The sequence below is a fragment of the Manis javanica genome, chromosome 2, assembly GCF_040802235.1.
Source record: "Manis javanica isolate MJ-LG chromosome 2, MJ_LKY, whole genome shotgun sequence".
NCBI classification, from domain to species: Eukaryota; Metazoa; Chordata; class Mammalia; order Pholidota; family Manidae; genus Manis; species Manis javanica.
In genome coordinates, this window is record NC_133157.1 from 77,837,469 (window position 1) to 77,857,951 (window position 20,483).

At 37.6% G+C, this 20,483-nt stretch overlaps 1 long non-coding RNA gene across 3 annotated transcripts in view; it reads left to right on the forward strand.

Annotated features, from left to right (window-relative positions):
* LOC140845053 (uncharacterized) overlaps window positions 1-20,483 on the forward strand; it is a 79,998-nt gene that overhangs the window by 15,797 nt on the left and 43,718 nt on the right. For all 3 annotated transcript variants that reach the window (XR_012123682.1, XR_012123683.1, XR_012123684.1), the window contains one exon: window positions 8,879-8,991. This is a non-coding gene — a long non-coding RNA (uncharacterized lncRNA). The remainder of the gene's footprint in view (window positions 1-8,878; window positions 8,992-20,483) is intronic.

Here is a 20,483-nt window from a genome sequence, read left to right on the forward strand (position 1 = left end):
AGAGATAAAAATCAATAATAAATAAAATAGAACAATTATAACAATATATTGTAATAAAAGTTGTGTGAATGTGGTCTCTCTCTCTTTCAAAATACCACACTGTTCTGTCCTCACCCTTCTTCTTGTGTTGATGTGAGGTGATAAAATGCCTACATAAGAGATGTAGTGAGTGAATGATATAGGCATTGTGAAGCCATGTTAAGCTGCTATTGGCCTTCTGACAGGTCATCAGGAGGATTGTCTGCTTCCAGCCGTAGTTGATCATGGGTAACTAAAATCATAGAAAGTGAAACTGCAGATAAGAGGAAACTACTATGTTTGTGACCAGTTGTATTGGACTAAAGTTTATATTATTATTATTATTATTATTTTTAAAGGTTATATATGTATATGCATTATCCTAGGTTTGGTTATCCTCTGTGGTTCCTTCTGGGAACTTCGTCTCTAGCACCCCATATTCCTACCACTGGGATAGAAACATGATCCACTTTGGCCAATCAGAGTATTTCATTCGCAAAGCCTTAGTGATGAATTCTTTAAGAGATAAGCAACTAGAACTTTGTAACAAAGAATTTGGCTACAGCTGAAAGGAAAATCTGGTCTTTGTCCCCAATTTCTAGGAGGTAACATATGAACCCTTGGCATTTCCTGCTAGAAGTGTCTTGTTAGTCATGGTGAGTCCCTTGGGTGACACCTGGAAGTTAATTTTAACAAAGTGACTCCTGGTGGGTCCCTCAGATCATATGCTGTCAGGCTGACTCTTGGGAAATACAGGGGCTAGAAATTGAGTTAAATAATGGAAGGCAAATGTCCTATCAATTATGCTTACATATTAAACCCTAACAAAAACTCTGGACATGGAGACTTTGGTGAGCTTCCTTAGCAGGCAGTATTCTTAGAGTGATACATTGCCATACATTGCTGTTGGGATAGTAAAGTTTTCCTGAGGACAATGAAAGCTTTGCATCTGGAATCCATCCAGACTTTGCCCCATACATCTTTTCTTTTGGCTGGTTCTAACTTGTAATTTTTTGCTCTAATAAAACTGTAGTGATAAATCTAATGTTTTCCTGAGTCCTGTGAATTGTTCTAGTGAATTATGGAACCCTGGGGTGGTGGTCATGGGAACCCTTGAATTTGTAAGTAGCTTGTCAGAAGTGAGGGTGGCTTTTTAGGGCCCCTGAACCTGTGGCTGGTGTCTGAGGTGAGGACACTCTTGTGGGGACTGTTCGCTCTAATTTCGACTTACTCAATGCCGTTAGTGTTAGAAGTCTTGGGCAGACTTGGCAGTCTAGAGGACTGAGCTCTCAACCTTGAGTTTGACCAACTTTCATAAGTCAAGCAGAGTATTCCATAGGGTTTATATGCAGACAGACAGGGAAGTTCTATTTCTGGAAAAGTTCAGCTGGGGATATTAAACTGGAAAGATGTGGTTTACTTGCTGGTGGCCATATTGATTACCATGTGGTGATAGCCTGCATGCAGAATATAGATAGCTAGGTTGAGTAATAAAATGGTGCAGTGGAGAGAGAAAGAGAGCCCTGATAATATCGTTTGAGTCTGTTGATTTCACTGTGCCATGCCAGATGTTGTGTGTATCTATGGCTTCCCAATTCAGTAAATCATTAAATTTACTCTTTGCTTAAACTAGTTTGAACTGGCTTCCACCATTGCAATCAAAGAGTTTGTCAAACGTCTGTTCTTTAGACCCAGTGTTTCTCCTGAAGAATCTCAAAACTCCACATACATTGCTGAATGAAATTTTGATTAAGAAGCTCCTTATTTTTGTATAACCCTGATAATCACTTAGACCTTCATTTCAAATGTACTTTTAAACTTTTATTTGTTAAGGAGAAAACTTTTTCTCTGTGAAAACATTTCATTAATGAGGGCCCAAGTTTATTCCCCTGAATTATATTATCTCTTTAACTATATTTTTTGGTGTGGAATTTGAGAATAAGAGGGAAAATGTAAGTCAAAAAGATTCTGAGAGTAGATATATTTAAATATTTGTTGAGCAAAGGAAATAACCAATTAAAGTTTGATGTTCTAGGTGCATACATTTGAGTTGGGGAGGAAATTCTTTTGAATTAGAGTTATATGATGCATGAACTCCCAAAAATAGAAATTAGCCCATTTACTAATCAGTAAATAGAATTTACTCAAGTACAGAAATATATATATACATAAATACATTTAAAAATAATGATTGAATTTGTCCTATTAGTAAATAATAAATACTTATTCTGAAAGTGTGAAGATAAAAATATTTATTCATTTGAGGTATATTTCTTTAGCACTTATACATGAGGCATTTTCAAAATAGCAGTTAAACAAACATGTATTTTTGCTCTCATGGAGATTAAATAGTAATGGTATAAAAAGAAAACAACAATTAGCCATAATCCTAGTCTCTGAGAAAACATGGTTAATATTTTAGTGTGTTTCCTACATACGTGCTTGAATGGTGTATATGTGTGTGTATAAAACTGGTGGAATTATGCTCTGCATACAGTCTTGGATTCTGCTTTTTTCCTTTAGCTTTATTTTATTTAATTTTGGTATTGTTAATGTATAATTACTTGAACAACATTATGGTTACTAGACACCCCCTATTATCAAGTCCCCCCCACATACCCCATTACGGTCACTGTCCATCAGCATAGTAAGATGCTATAGAATCATTACTTGTCTTCTCTGTATATACTGCCTTTCCCGTGTTCCCCCCACTGCTACATTATTTGTGCTAATCGTAATGCCCCGTTTTCCCCCTTATCCCTCCCTTCCCACCCATCCTCCCCAGTCCCTTTCCCTTTGATAACTGTTAGTCCATTCTTGGATTCTCTGAGTCTGCTCTGTTTTGTTCCTTCAGTTTTTTCTTTGTTCTTACACTCCACAGATGAGTGAAATCATTTGATACTTGTCTTTCTCTGCCTGGCTTATTTCACTGAGCATAATACCCTCCAGCTCCATCCATGTTATTGCAAATGGTAGGATTTGTTTTCTTCTTATGGCTGAATAATATTCCACTGTGTATATGTACCACATCTTCTTTATCCATTCATCTACTGATGGACACTTAGGTTGCTTCCATTTCTTGGCTATTGTAAATGGTGCTGTGATAAACATAGGGGTGCATCTGTCTTTTTTAAACTGGGCTGCTGTAGGGTAAATTCCTAGGAGTGGAATTCCTGGGTCAAATGGTATTTCTATTTTTAGTTTTTTGAGGAACGTCCATACTGCTTTCCACAATGGTTGAACTAATTTACATTCCCACCAGCAGTGTAGGAGGGTTCCCCTTTCTCCGCATCCTCACCAACATTTGTTGTTGTTTGTCTTTTGGATGGTGGCGATCCTAACTGGTGTGAGGTGATATCTCATTGTGGTTTTAATTTTCATTTCTCTGATGATTAGCGATGTGGAGCATCTTTTCATGTGTCTGTTGGCCATCTGAATTTCTTTTTTGGAGAAGTATCTGTTCAGCTCCTTTGCCCGTTTTTTAAGTGGCTTATTTGCTTTTGTTTGTTGAGGTGTGTGAGCTCTATATAATTTGGATGTCAGCCCCTTCTCAGATATGTCATTTATGCATATATTCTCCCATACTGCAGAATTTCTTTTTATTCTACTGATGGTGTCTTTTGCTGTACAGAAGCTTTTAGTTTAGTCCCACTTGTTCATTTTTGCTTTTGTTTCCCTTGCCCAGGGAGATATGTTCATGAAGAAGTTGCTCATGTTTATGTCCAAGAGATTTTTGCCCATATTTTTTTCTTCCTTTACTTTTTATCTTTAATCTTAAGATATTTAACATTCTTCAAAAGCGTTATTTTAATGGTTACTAATAGTCATATTTATTTACATAAAAAAATTTTTTTTATTACAACACTGTGATGAGTAGTTTTGTCCATATATATTTGCTTAGACGGAATATTTCTTTAAGATATATTCTTAAAAATGAAATGAGTGGTTAAAAAGACAGGGAACATTTTAAAGGTTTGTTTTAATAAGTAATTATTTTTATTCTTAGATAGAGTGTATTATTAAGTTCCTGCCAAAGAAGAGTTAAAAAATGCTTATCTCATTTTACCTGCCATCATTAAATATTAACGTACATTTCTTTCCAGTGTTGTTTTATAGTTCTTTTTGTTAAAGGATGCTATTCTGCAGTATACCTTCTAGCTAGTTATTTCAGGTTTATAGGAGATCAATAGGTATCTTGTGCAGTGCCCATTATGCAGCAGTGGTTGGGTTTTGGAGGAAGAAACAAATTCATAAGACACAGGAGGCTTCACACAGCTTTAAGTTAACTTAGCATTAGGAAGGAATACAGGTAGACAAGAAAATAAACAGCATACTCAGCAACAATATAGAAGAGGTATTGTGATTTTCAAGCATGGATTCCAAAGTCTTAGTTACTTCACATGTATGAAGTATGTTCATGTATGTTACTTAATATATGCAATATAGGCATGTTGATGAGAGATGAGGTTATGTGGTTAGACCATCTCATCTTAGGGATGCCCTTATTTCTAGGGCCCCTTCACCTTTAATATAACTTATCAAGTAGCCTCCTTAGGGATACTGGAGTCCATTTTCTGGTACAGCTTCATCTTGAATATAGATCCCTCACTATTTGATAAATAATCTCAACAATGAGGTACAGGTGTTTGGTCCAGTAAAAATCCTCAGTCAAGATTATTATTTACTATGGAAGCTTTGTAGATACACTCCTAACAATTCCAAAAGTTAATTTAATTGTAGCCATTCATGAGGCTAGAGGAGAGGGACCAGCTGCTAACTCTTTCCTTTAATCCTATATCTAGAATTTTTATCAAGCATTCTTTGTGATTAGAGTTGCTTTGTTCTTAGAGTTCTAATGCTCATTATCTAGAGTGCATATGTGTGCCATAGGCAAATTATGAAAGAGGGTATATATGTTAAGACTATGGTCTCTGGAACCATCTGCCTGGGAGCAAATACCAGCTCCTGCCCTTAAGTTACTTAGATTCTCCTAGCTTTACCTGTAAGTGAGGATAATAGAATCTGCATCATAGAGTTATTTTATGGATTAAGTGAATTAATGTATATAAGGCAATTCCTGACACCTAATAACTGTATTAGATACTATTTTATATTTTTGTTCAGTAGTTACAGTTCTTTCTTAATTTAGAAAGTTAGTTTTCATAATTTAATGTAGTAATTTTTGATAATAGGCATACTTACTCTTAATTCTTGTGGAGAACTCTTTAGTGCTCATTGTTAAATAAGTTCATTGTGAAGCTTAAGACATTGTTATTATTCCTTTTAACCATGTAAGTGAAATATATTTGTTAGGTTGGTTTTGGCTGTAAGTAACAGAAATAACATACTGACTAAACTATGTTACCATAAATACAAAACACTACTTTCCTATCCATACTATTCATTCCATACCTAGATTGGTTTCCCTCATGATGTGATGATGTATTCCAGTAATAACATTGTACATGTTCACATTGAGCAAATAAGAGAAGTCAGTTTCTTGTGACTCACTCAAGAGTAAGCATTCTACTTTACCAGTGAATTTAGGTTTTCCTGTACCTGAACTAATCATTTTCTGGCAGAAAAACATTGGTGTCAATTAGTCAGGACTAAATTACTTAAGAAAGATGGAATCAGTGTTGGGAAGTCAACCACAAGGGTCACTTCCAGGAGAATTCAAATATGCCTAATTAAAAAATTAAAAAAAAATAACTTCATGGTATGATTTTGATAAAATATTAGATTAAAAGATAACTTCTGCTATCTAATGAAACAACTTAAAAAAGTAAACTTGGCAAAAATTATATGTAAATTTATTTTCTATATTAAACCATCTTTTCAGTCTCAGGATAAATACTACTTGGTCATAGTGGATGGTTCATATGTAATATAGTTACATATGTTATTTTAGTATTTGTTGTAGGATCTATAGTGATCAATGAAATTAATCAACCTATGTGTGCGCTTGCTATTTACTGAGTCAAATGGTATTTCTATTTCTAGTTTTTTGAGCAGCTTCCATATTGCTGTCCATAACAGTTGAACCAATTTGCATTCCCCACAACAGTGTAGGAGGATTCCCCTTTCTCTGCATCTTTGCCAGCATTTGTTGTTCCTTGTCTTTTGAATGTTGGCCATCCTAATTGGTGTGAGGTGATATCTCATTGTGGTTTTAATTTGCATTTTCTATAAATTTAGAGATTGTAGGTATTTACCAAATTGGTTCTTGTAGCTGAACTGTGATAATATCACCTTTTAGCTCCAAGTCTGATTCTCTGGTGGTCTAAGTTAATGGAGTACATATTAGTTTGCATGAAAGAAACTTTTAAAGCCTCTTCTAGCCTCTTCTCCCTACCACGTAAAACTATAGTTCAAACTCAGGATGTATTATGTGACTTCTAAACATCCTGTACTCTTTGCGTCCTCTGTCCTCTTATTTTTTGGGTGTTGCAGGATGTGGAAAGATGTTGGGAAGTCTGAGGAGAGGGAGTAGAAGCAGTGTTATGGCTATATCATATTTCCTTCCACTGAGTTGAGAAGTAGTTACTCATTTTTTTTTTTTTTGGTTGGGTATAAGCCTGTCTGCTCAAACAAGAAATTCAGACTGGGTAAGGAAGAAAATTCTCCATCTTCCAAGTGGTCCATCCTTGTTTTCAGAGTAATGTATGGATCAGCCATTATCTGCTTTGCTCATTTCAGTTCCACTGGTTTAATAGTTAAAGGAAATTCCCTCTAAATTTAGACAATAGTTATTTAGTTTATAGTGTTGCTGTTTTTAATATCTTTTTCTGGGTCCTTAAAGGTTTTTTGGAGAAGGGAGCAGCAGCCAGCCAGATGCCATTTAGAACTAAAATCTCACAGGCTAATCTAGTCATAAGGGAAATTTAAAAGTAAGTCTAAGTGAAAGCAAGTTTTTAAAAATTAAATTGAACAATTTAAGTTGCAAAAATAATCTTCATTTAAAAATCAATGATGTACAAAAATCACTTGATTTGGTTTTTAAAGCTTTCCAAATCCATGAATCAGGCTCCTCTTGGTACTTGAATAGGTGCCATCTGCTTACCTGTAACTGAGCCAATTTTTACATTTGGGCCTAAACCTATTACTTGCTTCTGATAGATGAAACATGCAGATTTTTATAAACAATGAACTGTTTGTAGATTTTTATCTTAATGCTTTCTTAAAACTTAGGTTTACTGATTAGTAGTAATATAAATAGATCTCTTAAAGATACTTGTTATTAATTACCTACACTATTCTGTCAGTTAAACAAGATCTCGAGAGTAAGCTAGGAGGTACTTTTTAACTGTTGCTGCATTTAAAAAAAATCCCTAATTTAGAAGCTTAGAATAACAACCAGAAGCTTAGAACAGCTAAGTCTGTAACTCAGGCTGGGCTTGGTGTTGTTCAATCATGTGTCAGTGGTCAGCTGTGATTGGGTAAGTGACTTGGCTAGTGTTGGCTCTGCTCTCTTATATGGCTGAGGCCTCACCTGGGTGAGTGTATTTTTTACTCACCTCTGTTTCCTGCCTCTCATCCTGCAGCAGGCTATTGCAGTCATGTTCTTGTGGTGGAGGTGGTGTGGGGAGCAATCAAAGAAAATGTACCATATTTCTTAAAGCCCAAGTTTAAGAACTGGCAAAATATCACTTCCTTTGCATTTTATTGGCTAAGCCAGTTTCACAAGGGTTACCAGAATAAATTCTATCTATTGATGAACTGCAAAGTAACTTTAAAAGGTTGTAGATGGAGGGAGGGATGAGTAACTATGTCCGTTGCATGCAATCTGCTGTTTCAGGGAAGGATGGAATTGGGACTAGGACCCTATTTCATGCCTCCAGATCAGGTTTCTTTTTATTACAGTAGCTGTTCTTCCTATTTACCTATAGAATGTGTTTGAATGTCTATAAGGAAAAAAAATTGTGCCCTAGGGTATGTCTTGGCCTTTAAGTTCTGATCTAGATAGCTGTGAATTTACAACCTTTTTATCTATTGATGTTTAGTACTTCACAAAATCAGTTTTAGAGCACCTGAAGAAAATAGGTTTTATAGAATTGCAAATGTATGTTGTTTTCCAAATGCTGTCACTATATTAGATCTTTTGGAGGTTAAGAAGAACTTTTTACGTTGCTTTACCCATTTATTTACTTGGACTACAAGTCTCAGGGAACTAAAGTGATAATATCAGGATTGTATTAGTCTAGTTATCAGGGTCTTAAATGCACTTCGTATCTTGTATCCTACAAAAATTACTATTTGTGAGTGATTCTTTTTGGAAAGCACATTGCAGGGTAAGATTAAAACTTCAAGGTCTATTTTACCTCACATTAAAATTTTTATTAGAGCTCACTCACCTCTCATTATTGTCTGTGCCTTTGTGGACCTGGAGATAGATGAAAAAGATAAAATTGTCATGGAGTTGTGGCGGCTTCAAGCTGTCCTGTTTGTCCCCAGATCTTTTTATGCCAGTTTCAAAATTCCATCCTGCCAAAATTAGGCTTGGAAAAATAACATATCTCATATATGACATATGTTTGAAATTAACAGGAAATGCAGCCAAGATTTGGAAATTAACAAGGAAAAAGTTATTTCTGAAAACATTTGGGAGCCAAGAAGAGTGTTTGGCTGCAAACATTAGTGCATTTCATTGTTTAGTAAATTAAATACTTAAAAAAAAATTCCCAGAAGGAACATTAACTTTTTAAAATTATATATGAATAATTCTTATTTAAAAACTCGGTCACAAATTAGTCTAAATGCACCAGGCATAGGATAACTAATATTCTGATAAGCTATTAAATCTTATTTTGTATGAATTTTTGGAAATTAAGTCCTATGTTTAGTTTTCTATATTTGAAAGGGGCTTCTGTTGATCTACTACCTGCAAAATAGGCAGGACAAGTTGAAGGGATCCAGAACAAGAATAAAATCTTCCCTCTCTACCTTGGAATGCTGTTCAGACCTGACTTCTTGGTAAGTACATTGTCTTTTTATGCTGAATGTGGAATTGTTTCTTTGTCAATTTATCTCTTTTAATTAACCTGATTCAAGGCAAGGGACATTCACAAGGCATTGAGATGCTAAGGAGGGGTAGAGATCTGAAAACTGTAGTCCCTGACCACAGGAAACTTAACAGCTAATTGAGGAAAACAGAGTTACTTAAACAGGGGGTATTATTCTTGCCAGATCCCATTTCCCCTAGGTACTTGCAGTCCTTTAGAGTCTTAGAGCAATTTATAAGAAGAAAAATGCCTATCTGGATTAAGAAACTCAGAGTTCATTTGTTGATTTCATAATTCTTGCTTGGACACTTAAAAGTGAGGCCATATTTGTTTTCAGCCTGGCTCAAAATTACACATTTTGAATAGGCTTTTATATATCAGAGGAGAAATCTGTTCTGTCTTATAGTGTTTTACAATGTTTTCCTGGTTTGTCTTTTCCCATGTTAGAAGATGGATAGGGGCTGTCAGCCTGGCTGTATGACCTTTGCCTTGAAGTAGAGAGGTTTGTTTTTGAAGGTTGTTCCATATTTTTCTTTGGGTGTTCTCAGCATCCTGTGACTTTGAGATGGGATCCAGCATCAACAGACTAGATAATCACTAAAATAATGTAGATATTAAATGTCAACTAGAGGAAAGATGAGCTGATTTCAACCAATTAAAGTGCAGGATTTCACTGGGTGGTTAATAGATAAGAAAATCCAAGATGCTAAAGGCTATAATATTATCTAATTTTGCAGCACAATGAAGAAGAAAACTGAACACATGGCTTTACTTAACCATTTTAGTAAAATATTCCATAGAAAACCCCCAAATTTTTTTTATTAAGGTATCATTGATATACATTCTTATGAAGATTTCATATGAAAAACAATGTGGTTACTACATTCACCCATATTATCAAGTCTCCCCAATACCCCATTACAGTCACTGTCCGTCAGTGTAGTAAGATGCCACAGAGCCACTACTTGTCATCTCTGTGCTACACTGTCTTCCCCATAATTCCCCTCACACCATGTGCACTAATCATGATACCCCACAGTTCCCTTCTCCCTCACTCCCATGCACCCTCCCACACCCCTCCCCTTTGGTAACCTCTGGTCCCTTCTTGGAGTTTGTGATTCTGCTGCTGTTTTGTTCCTTCAGTTTTGTTTCATTGTTATACTCCACAAATGAGGGAAATCATTTGGTATTTGTCTTTCTCTGACTTATTTCATTGAGCATAATACCCTCTAGCTCCATCTGTATTGTTGCAAATGGTAGGATTTGTTTCTTTCTTATGGCTGAATAGTATTCCATTGTGTATATGTACCACATCTTCTTTGTCCATTTATCTACTGATGGATACTTAGGTTGCTTCCATATCTTGGCTATTGTAAATAGTGCTGCAATAAATGTAGAGGTGCATATATCTTTTTGAATCTGAGATCTTGTATTATTTGGGGAAGTTTTCAACAATTACTTCCTCAAAGACACTTTCTATCCCTTTTTCTCTCTCTTCTTCTTCTGGTACCCTATAATGTGAATCTTATTCTGTTTGGATTGATCACACAGTTCTCTTAATATTCCTTCATTCCTAGAGATCCTTTTTTCTCTCTGTGCCTCAGCTTCTTTGTGTTCCTCTTCTCTAATTTGTATTCCATTTACTGTCTCCTCCAGTATATCTAATCTGTTTTTAAATCTCTCCATTTTATTTTTCATTTTAGATATTGCATTCCTTAATGATTGAATCTCCATCCAGAATTCTTCCCTGAGTTCTTGAATATTTTTCTGTACCTCCATGAGCATGTTTATGATTTTCATTTTGAAATCCCTTTCAGGAAGATTGAAGAGTTTAGTTTTACTTGGCCCTTTTTCTGGTGTTTGTGGGATTTTGGTTTGAAACCAGTTCCTTTGACATTTCATATTTGTATGTGGCACCCTCTAGTGCCCAGAAGCTCTATTCTCTGGAGCTCTTCAGCTCCTGGAGCAGTGTCAAGGGTCGCAGAGGAGCGGTGTTGGTGCCTGGAGGGTGGAAAGAGCTGTTCCTGCTTCATGGCTGCTGCTCCTGTCTCCACTCCAGAACCAGTAGGCTGAGTGCACAGGTGTAAGCCTCTATGCTTTGTGTTCATAGCTGCCTTAGGCAGGGCCTCCTTCTGGCTGGCCTAATGCCAGGGCAGGGGCTGCCAGTGCATACCAGCAGGGAGGAAGGTGCAGCAGACTGTGTATCATGGTGGGGGTCCTTGGAGCTGCATAGCCAGTCAGTGGGATGGAGCTCCTGAAGGTCCTGAAAGTTCCCAATGTGCTGTGTGCTCAGACAATTTTGTCCATCTGTCCTTTCTCCTGAGCAGTAAGCTCTGTGCAGTCCCTGCCCCTTTAGCAGTCCTCTTGCTGTTAGGAAGTCTCTCAGATTGCCTGGCTTTCTTTTGTCTCAGAGCAGCTGCATGTGGATCCCTGTTTTCCACAAAAGGCTGGAATCTCAGTCAGTCTGAGTATTCCGCCTGTCTTAACTTTCCAACCCCACTCATCTCCAGAGCACCATGCCATGTAGGTTCATGCTCCTGGAGCAGATCTCCAGGGTTGAGTGTTCAGCACCTCCACCCTTCCCTGCTCCATTTCTCTTCCTCCTGCTGGTGGACTGGGGTGGAAGAAGGGCCTGGGTCCCACTGGATCACAGCTTTGGTACTTACCCTGTTCTGTGAGGTCTATTCTTTTTCTCCAGGTTTATGCAGTCTGGCACAGCCTTCTTTCCTGTTGTTGTTTCACTATTAGTTGTGTTCATTATATTTTGTTATTATATGTGGTTTTGGGAGGAGTCCTCTGTCTCACCTCTCATACCACCATTTTAATCCTCTCTCCACCCCCCAATTGTTTTTTCTTATTGACACCATCAGTAGAAAGCAGTGAATATGATTTACAAATTGGATTAGCTAGTTAGCATTGTATGAAATTTGTCAGACCCCTTAACTCTCTATTTTCCTTCATCTATAAAGTGGAACTAATACAAGTACTTATCTCAGAATTCTTATGAGGGCTAAGTGAGAAATTACACTGAAAAATATCTTTAAATATAAGCATTATAGATAGATGTGTTGTTTGTATAGGACAAGGAAAGCTAGAAAAATTTACAAAAAGTAGATGATCCCAGAGACCACACAGCAGTGTTTCCTCTTGGATGGTATAGGGAAAATGGAAGATTTTGACTAGAATTCCCTCCTGGCCTTTATAGTGCCCATTGTATATACATATAAGAGCCTATTTGCCCATTAATGGGATGTTTATCAGCGTCAGAGTTGCTAGTCAGTCATGGAAGTTCCGGCCTTGGGGAGGAGTGGAGAGGCTGTCCTCTTCTGAGTTCCTGTATGTAATTGGGCAGGAGCCTGCCAGTCACCAGAGACCTGCCCACAGAGTTCCTCCTAGGGCAGGGGGATGGGGAGAAGGGGAGTTCACCTTGGTCTGGGACAGGGAGCCTGGAAGCTGAGCAAGAGGGGGCCCGGCGTGCCAGGAGAGAGAGCCAAGCAGCCTGGGTTTGGAGCAGAGCTCTGTGGGGGAGACTGAGCTATGAGAATAAACCCTTTCATTTCCTAACCCCTCTCCTTTGTTTACCTTCAGTCTCATTGGATTCATATATAGAACTTTCTCTGGGTAACCCCCTTTCTCCCAGAGCACAAATGGCTGTGGACAATGTTTTCTTTCCTCATAAATACCCAGACTTTGGAAGACCTTTCTGTCTTATCAGAAAATTAACTGAATAATATTGATAGTAGAAACCCCTGTTAGAAAGTGACACATGACATGAAAAAATTATAAGCAAAGATTTCAAGAGTTCAGAGAAGGAAGGGGTCACTTTTGCTGAGGCCATTGTGAGGAAGTCACTTTGCCAAGCAATTTAAAGTAGGATTCCAAGTACTAGGAGGATTTCAACAGGTGAAGATGCCAAAAGGAGGTAGTATTGCAGGTTAAGTTTGTGTTCCTTGGTTCTTGTCACTTCTGAAACTAAGACTTGAAAGGCAGAGACACACTAGCAAAGCAGAGTGAAAGTTTTATTTGAATACACTCTAAGGGAGGAGTGGACCAGAGTCTAGGTAGACAAAGTCCTCGACCTGTTAGGTGGGAGGCCTTTTTATTACATTCTGGCTGGGAGATGCCTCTTTGATTGACAAGGTGGGTCATTTGATTGACAGATCCATTTATATAACCATCCCTTTCAGTACACATGTCCTTTGCCAGAATGCACACAGAAAAGTCCATGGTGGGGTTGTGCAAAACTCATTTTATTTTAATGAGATTATGATGAGGTGTGGTTAAGTTTGTTCTTAGTTTTGTTCCATTGCACCTGTGTTGGGAATCTGGTTGCAACCACTTTAGCCTTGTCCTGATAGACAAGGAAGTCATCTCCCTACAAAGCTTTTTTTTGGTCTACACATGGGATCCCCTACCTGGGCAGGATTTGGGTGTTATTTTTCCTTGAACTTTATCTTCCTCTTCTCTGGCTGCTCATGTCTATCTTTCTATCTAACAGTAGGAGGGCATTGCAGACACAGGAATGGTTATGAATAGAGCTGAGTAGATGAAGGTGGTTAGTGGAGACTCTTGTAAAAGCCAAAAGAAAGAGAACTATGGTTTATGAGGGCAACAGTCCTGAGATCCCTTGTTTGGGAACTTAAGGGGTGGGTTATTGGTAGGAGGGAAGGTAGGAATGAAAGTGCAAGAAGATAGGCAAATATGATATGTGGGAGGAGAGGGGAGCCATGGGTAAACAGTGCCAAATAATAAAAGAGCAAAAGAACTTTAAAAGAGAAAGCTGAATCTGTTTGTCAGGCAAAAAGCCACACACATGTGAAGAAATTCACTGTGTGAACACAGAAGGGGAAATGTGTTATGAAGGGAGTTTCATGTGGTTATGTTAAGGGTTGAAAACTAGCACCCTGCTTAGGTAGAATGTTCTTTGGTCTGTAAATGGTTGATTAAAATAAGTCCTGTTACCCATTGGTCAGGAAAGAGTCTTTAATTAGGTATAGCAGGTCTGGTATTCTGGGATAATTCAGAGTTCATTGCAATTTATTAACCTCATTGAAAAAGCATCTGTCTTTTTCAAACTTGAGTGCTGCGTTCTTAGGGTAAATTCCTAGGAGTGGAATTCCTGGGTCAACTGGTAAGTCTATTTTGAGCATTTTGAGGAACCTCCATATTGCTTTCCACAATGGTTGAACTAATTTACATTCCCTCTAGCAGTGTAGGAGGGTTCCCCTTTCTCCATAGCCTCGCCAACATTTGTTGTTGTTTGTCTTTTGGATGGCAGCCATCCTTACTGGTGTGAGGTGATACCTCATTGTGGTTTTAATTTGCATTTCTCTGATAATTAGCGATGTGGAGCACCTTTTCATGTGTCTGTGAAATTTCATGTGTCTGTGAGATGCCCTGTGGCTTCTATGCCCAGCATTTGTCTTGAGGTATCTTTACCACTTGGAAGAATTATGATACTCGGTAATTTCGATATGAGGCATGAATTCTATTTAAGGGTTGTAATTAGGAAGGAAGAAGAAAAGCTATAGAAGTAGCAGACGGAAGAAAACATGGGAAGATTAATTATTTCTTTGACATATCTTCTTGTAGAGTAACATAAGCATGTGTAGGTTTTAAACTACTAATTAAATTGCATACACACATTAATGTAATAGGAATACAGCTACATAACCAAAGCAGACCTACAATTACCAGCCATCTCCAGTGAAACCAAGAAAACCAGTTAGGCACCCTAGGCATTTGTGAAAACTTATCAATGATATGATGGATATTGTCTAACTGAATTTGAATAGTATGAGAAAAATCAGACATATTAAAACAACACATTCCTGGGAACTGTTCACATCCCATATGTTCTTTTAACAGTAGATAGTCTATAGTCGCAAGATTTTGGAGTGCTGCAACTTGCACTTCTCCTAATTCTTGGTTGAGTTCCAACAGTATAGATCCAGTCAAATTTGTTGTTTTACTGTATGCACAGGCCAGCTTAGATATCTCCTTCTTCATTCCAATGGCAAGTCCAGGAACCGGTGGGATGAATGCAGCTACAACTGCGACAGCACCAGGATCTTTGTTGAAGTTTTTTGATGATCAGCTTCTGGAATGACTCTTCCAGAGAATGTTGATGTTGGAAGTTCTTCATATCATATCTTAATTCTTTTTCTGGGTAGCCAAATTAGGCTTTGATCCTATGTATAAACACAAACAAACCCTTTGCCCACACTTTGATATGAACTTTATACCATTGTGAAGAACCTATTGGAGATCACCACACAGGAACTGCTGTCTCTTTTTTTTAAGAGAAAGGAATATTATCAGAAAAATGTACTTCCATAGCTGATCATCTGACACCCTGTAAATAATCAAAATTAAGGATATTTAAAGCATGCATTAATCAGTGATTTGCAGTTAGTTTTATCCTATCAGGGAGTATTCCCCCTTTTCTTTCATTTTTTTTTGTTATCATTAATCTACAATTACATGAAGAACATTGTGTTTACTAGGCTCTCCCCTATACCAGTTCCCCCCCACAAGCCCCCTTACAGTCACTGTCCATCAGCATTGCAAAATGTTGTATAATCACTACTTGTCTTCTCTGTGTTGTACAGCCCTCACCTTTCTCCCAACCCTCCATTATGCATGCTAATCATAATACCCCCTTTCTCCTCCCCCCCCCCTTATGTCTCCCTACCCATCCATCCTCCCCAGTCCCTTTCCCTTTGGTACCTATTAGTCCATTCTTGGGTTCTGTGATTCTGGTGCTGTTTTGTTCCTTCAATTTTTCCTTTGTTCTTATACTCCACAGAAGAGTGAAATCATTTGGTATTTCTCTTTCTCTGCTTGGCTTATTTCACTGAGCATAATACCCTCTAGCTTCATCCATGTTGTTGTAAATGGTAGGATTTGTTTTCTTCTTATGGCTGAGTAATATTCCATTGTGTATATGTACCACATCTTCTTTATCCATTCATCTACTGATGGACACTTAGGTTGCTTCCATTTCTTGGCTATTGTAAATAGTGCTGTGATAAACATAGGGGTGCATCTGTCTTTTTCAAACTTGAGTGCTGCATTCTTAGGGTAAATTCCTAGGAGTGGAATTCCTGGGTCAAATGGTAAGTCTATTTTGAGCATTTTGAGGAACCTCCATATTGCTTTCCACAATGGTTGAACTAATTTACATTCCCACTAGCAGTGTAGGAGGGTTCCCCTTTCTCCACAACCTCGCCAACATTTGTTGTTGTTTGTCTTTTGGATGGTAGCTATCCTTACTGGTGTGAGGTGATATCTCATTGTGGTTTTAATTTTCATTTCTCTGATGACAAGCGATGTGGAGCATCTTTTCATGTGTTGGCCATCTGAATTTCTTCTTTAGAGAACTATCTATTCAGCTCCTCTGCCAATTTTTTAATTGGATTATTTGCTTTTTGTTTGTTGAGGTGCGTGAGCTGTTTATATATTTTGGATGTCAACCCTTTATTTGATCTGTCATTTATGAATATATTCTCCCATACTGTAGGGTACCTTTTTGTTCTATTGATGGTGTCTTTTGCCGTACAGAAGCTTTTCAGCTTAATATAGTCCCATTTGTTCATTTTTGCTGTTGTTTTCCTTGCCCGGGGAGATATGTTCAAGAAGAGGTCACTCATGTTTATGTCTAAGAGGTTTTTGCCTATGTTTTTTTCTAAGAGTTTTATGGTTTCATGAATTACATTCAGGTCTTTGATCCATTTTGAATTTACTTTTGTGTATGGGGTTAGACAATGGTCCAGTTTCATTCTACTACATGTAGCTGTCCTGTTTTCTAGCACCATCTGTTGAAGAGGCTGTCATTTCCCCATTGTATGTCCATGGCTCCTTTATCAAATATTAATTGACCATATATGTTTGGGTTAATGTCTGGAGTCTCTAATCTGTTTCACTGTTCTGTGGCTCTGTTCTTGTGCCAGTACCAACTTGTCTTGATTACTATGGCTTTGTAGTAGAGCTTGAATTGGGGAGTGAGATCCCCCCTACTTTATTCTTCTTTCTCAGAATTGCTTTGGCTATTCGTGGTCTTTGGTGTTTCCATATGAATTTTTGAACTATTTGTTGCAGTTCATTGAAGAATGTTGCTGGTAATTTGATAGGGATTGCATCAAATCTGTATATTACTTTGGGCAGGATGGCCATTTTGATGATATTAATTCTTCCTAGCCACGAGCACGGGATGAGTTTCCATTTGTTAGTGTCCCCTTTAATTTCTCTTAAGAGTAACTTGTAGTTTTCATGGTATAGGTCTTTCACTTCTTTGGTTAGGTTTATTCCTAGGTATTTTATTATTTTTGATGCAATTGTGGATGGAGTTGTTTTCCTGATTTCTCTTTCTATTGGTTCATTGTTAGTGTATAGGAAAGCTACAGATTTCTGTGTGTTAATTTTGTATCCTGCAACTTTGCTGTATTCCGATATCAGTTCTAGTAGTTTTGGAGTGGAGTCTTTATGGTTTTTATATACAATATCATGTCATCTGCAAATAGTGACAGTTTAACTTCTTCTTTACCAATCTGGATTCCTTGTATTTCCTTGTTTTGTCTGATTGCCGTGGCTAGGACCTCCAGTATTATGTGAAATAACAGTGGGGAGAGTGGGCATCCCTGTCTTGCTCCCAATCCCAGAGGAAATGCTTTCAGCTTCTTGCTGTTCAGTATAATGATGGCTGTGGGTTTATTTATTTATGTTGAGGTACTTGCCCTCTATGCCCATTTTGTTGAGAGTTTTAATCATGAATAGATGTTGAATTTTGTCAAATGCTTTTTCAGCATCTATGGAGATGCTCATGTGGTTTTTGTCTTTCTTTTTGTTGATGTGGTGGATGATGTTGATGGATTTTCGAATGTTGTACCATCCTTGCATCCCTGGGATGAATCCCACTTGGTCATGGTGTATGATCCTTTTGATATATTTTTGAATTTGGTTTGCTAATATTTTATTGAGTATATTTGCATCTACATTCATTAGGGATATTGGTCTGTAATTTTCTTTTTTGATGGGGTCTTTGCCTGGTTTCGGTATTAGGGTGATGTTGGCTTCATAGAATGAGTTTGGGAGTATTCCCTCCTCTTCTATTTTTTGGAACACTTTAAGGAGAATGGGTATTATGTCTTCTCTGTGTGTCTGATAAAATTCCGAGGTAAATCCGTCTGGCCCGGGGTTTTTGTTCTTGGGTAGTTTTTTGATTACCGTTTCAATTTCTTTGCTCATAATTGGTTTGTTTAACTTTAGTGTTTCTTCCTTGTTCAGTCTTGGAAGGTTGTATTTTTCTAGGAAGTTGTTCATTTCTTCTAGGTTTTCCAGCTTGTTGGCATGTAGGTTTTCTCAGTAGTCTTTAATAATTCTTTGTATTTCTGTGGAGTCTGTCGTGATTTTTCCGTTCTCATTTCTGATTCTGTTGATTTGTATTGATTCTCTTTTTCTCTTAATAAGTTTGGCTAGAGGCTTATCTATTTTGTTTATTTTCTCAAAGAACCAGCTCTTGGTTTCGTTGATTTTTGCTATTGTTTTATTCTTCTCAATTTTGTTTATTTCTTCTCTGATTTTTATTATGTCCCTCCTTCTGCTGAATTTAGGCCTCATTTGTTCTTCTTTTTCCAGTTTCAATAATTGTGATGTTAGACTATTCATTTGGGATTGTTCTTCCTTCTTCAACTGTGCCTGGATCGCTGTATACTTTCCTCTTAGGACTGCTTTCGTTGCGTCCCACGGAAGTTGGGGCTTTGTGTTGTTGTTGTCATTTGTTTCCATATCTTCCTTGATCTCTATTTTAATTTGTTCGTTGATCCATTGATTATTTAGGAGCATGTTGTTAAGTCTCCATGTGATTGTGAGCCTTTTTGTTTTCTTTTTAGAATTTATTTCTAGTTTTATACCTTTGTGGTCTGAAAAGTTGGTTGGTAGAATTTCAATATTTTGGATTTTGCTGAGGCTCTTTTTGTGGGCTAGTATGTGGTCTATTCTGGAGAACATTCCATGTGCACTTGAGAAGAATGTATATCCTGTTGCTTCTGGATGTAGAGTTCTATAGATGTCTATTAGGTCCATCTGTTCTACTGTGTTCTTCAGTGCCTCCGTGTCCTTACTTATTTTCTGCCCAGTGGATCTATCCTTTGGGGTGAGTGGCATGTTGAAGTCTCCTAAAATGAATGCATTGCAGTCTATTTCCCCCTTTAGTTCTGTTAGCATTTTTTTCACATATGCTGGTGTTCCTGTGTTGGGTGCATATATATTTAGAATGGTTATATCCTCTTGTTGGACTGAGCCCTTTATCATTATGTAGCGTCCTTCTTTATCTCTTGTTACTTTCTTTGTTTTGAAGTCTATTTTGTCTGATATTAGTACTGCAACCCCTGCTTTCTTTTCTCTGTTGTTTGCCTGAAGTATGTTTTTCCATCCCTTGACTTTTAGTCTGTGCGTGCCTTTGGGTTTGAGGTGTGTTTCTTGTAAGCAGCATATAGATGGGTCTTACTTTTTTATCAATTCTATTACTCTGTTTCTTTTGATTGGTTCATTAAGTCCATTTACATTTAGGGTGACTATTGAAAGATATGTACTTATTGCCATTGCAGGCTTTAAATTCGTGGTTACCAAAGCTTCACGGTTAGCCTCTTTAGTATCTTACCGCCTAACTTAGCTCTCTTATTGAGCCGTTATATACACTGTCTGGAGATTCTTTTCTTCTCTCCCTTCTTATTCCTCCTCCTCCATTCTTCATATGTTGGGTGTTTTGTTCTGTCCTCTTTTTAGGAGTGCTCCCATCTAGAGCAGTGCCTGTAAGATGCCCTGTAGAGGTGGTTTGTGGGAGGCAAATTCCCTCAACTTTTGCTTGTCTGGGAATTGTTTAATCCCTCCTTCATATTTAAATGATAATCGTGCTGGATACTGTTTCCTTGGTTCATGGCCCTTCTGTTTCATTGCATTAAATATATCATGCCATCCTCTTCTGGCCTGTAAGGTTTCTGTTGAGAAGTTTGATGATAGCCTGATGGGTTTTCCTTTATTGGTGACTTTTTTCTCCCTAGCTTCCTTTAAAACTCTTTCCTTGTCCTTGATGTTTGCCATTTTAATTATTATGTGTCTTGGTGTTTTCCTCCTTGGCTCCTTTCTGTTGGGAGTTCTGTGTATTTCTGTGGTCTGTTCAATTATTTCCTCCCCCAGTTTGGGGAAGTTTTCAGCAATTATTTCTTCAAAGACACTTTCTATCCCTTTATCTCTCTCTTCTTCTTCTGGTACCCCTATAATATGGATATTGTTCCTTTTGGATTGGTCACACAGTTCTCTTAATATTGTTTCATTCCTGGAGATCCTTTTATCTCTCTCTATGTCAGCTTGTATGTGCTCCTGTTCTCTGGTTTCTATTCCATCAGTGGCCTCTTGCATCTTATCCATTCTGCTTATAAATCCTTCCAGAGTTTGTTTCACTTC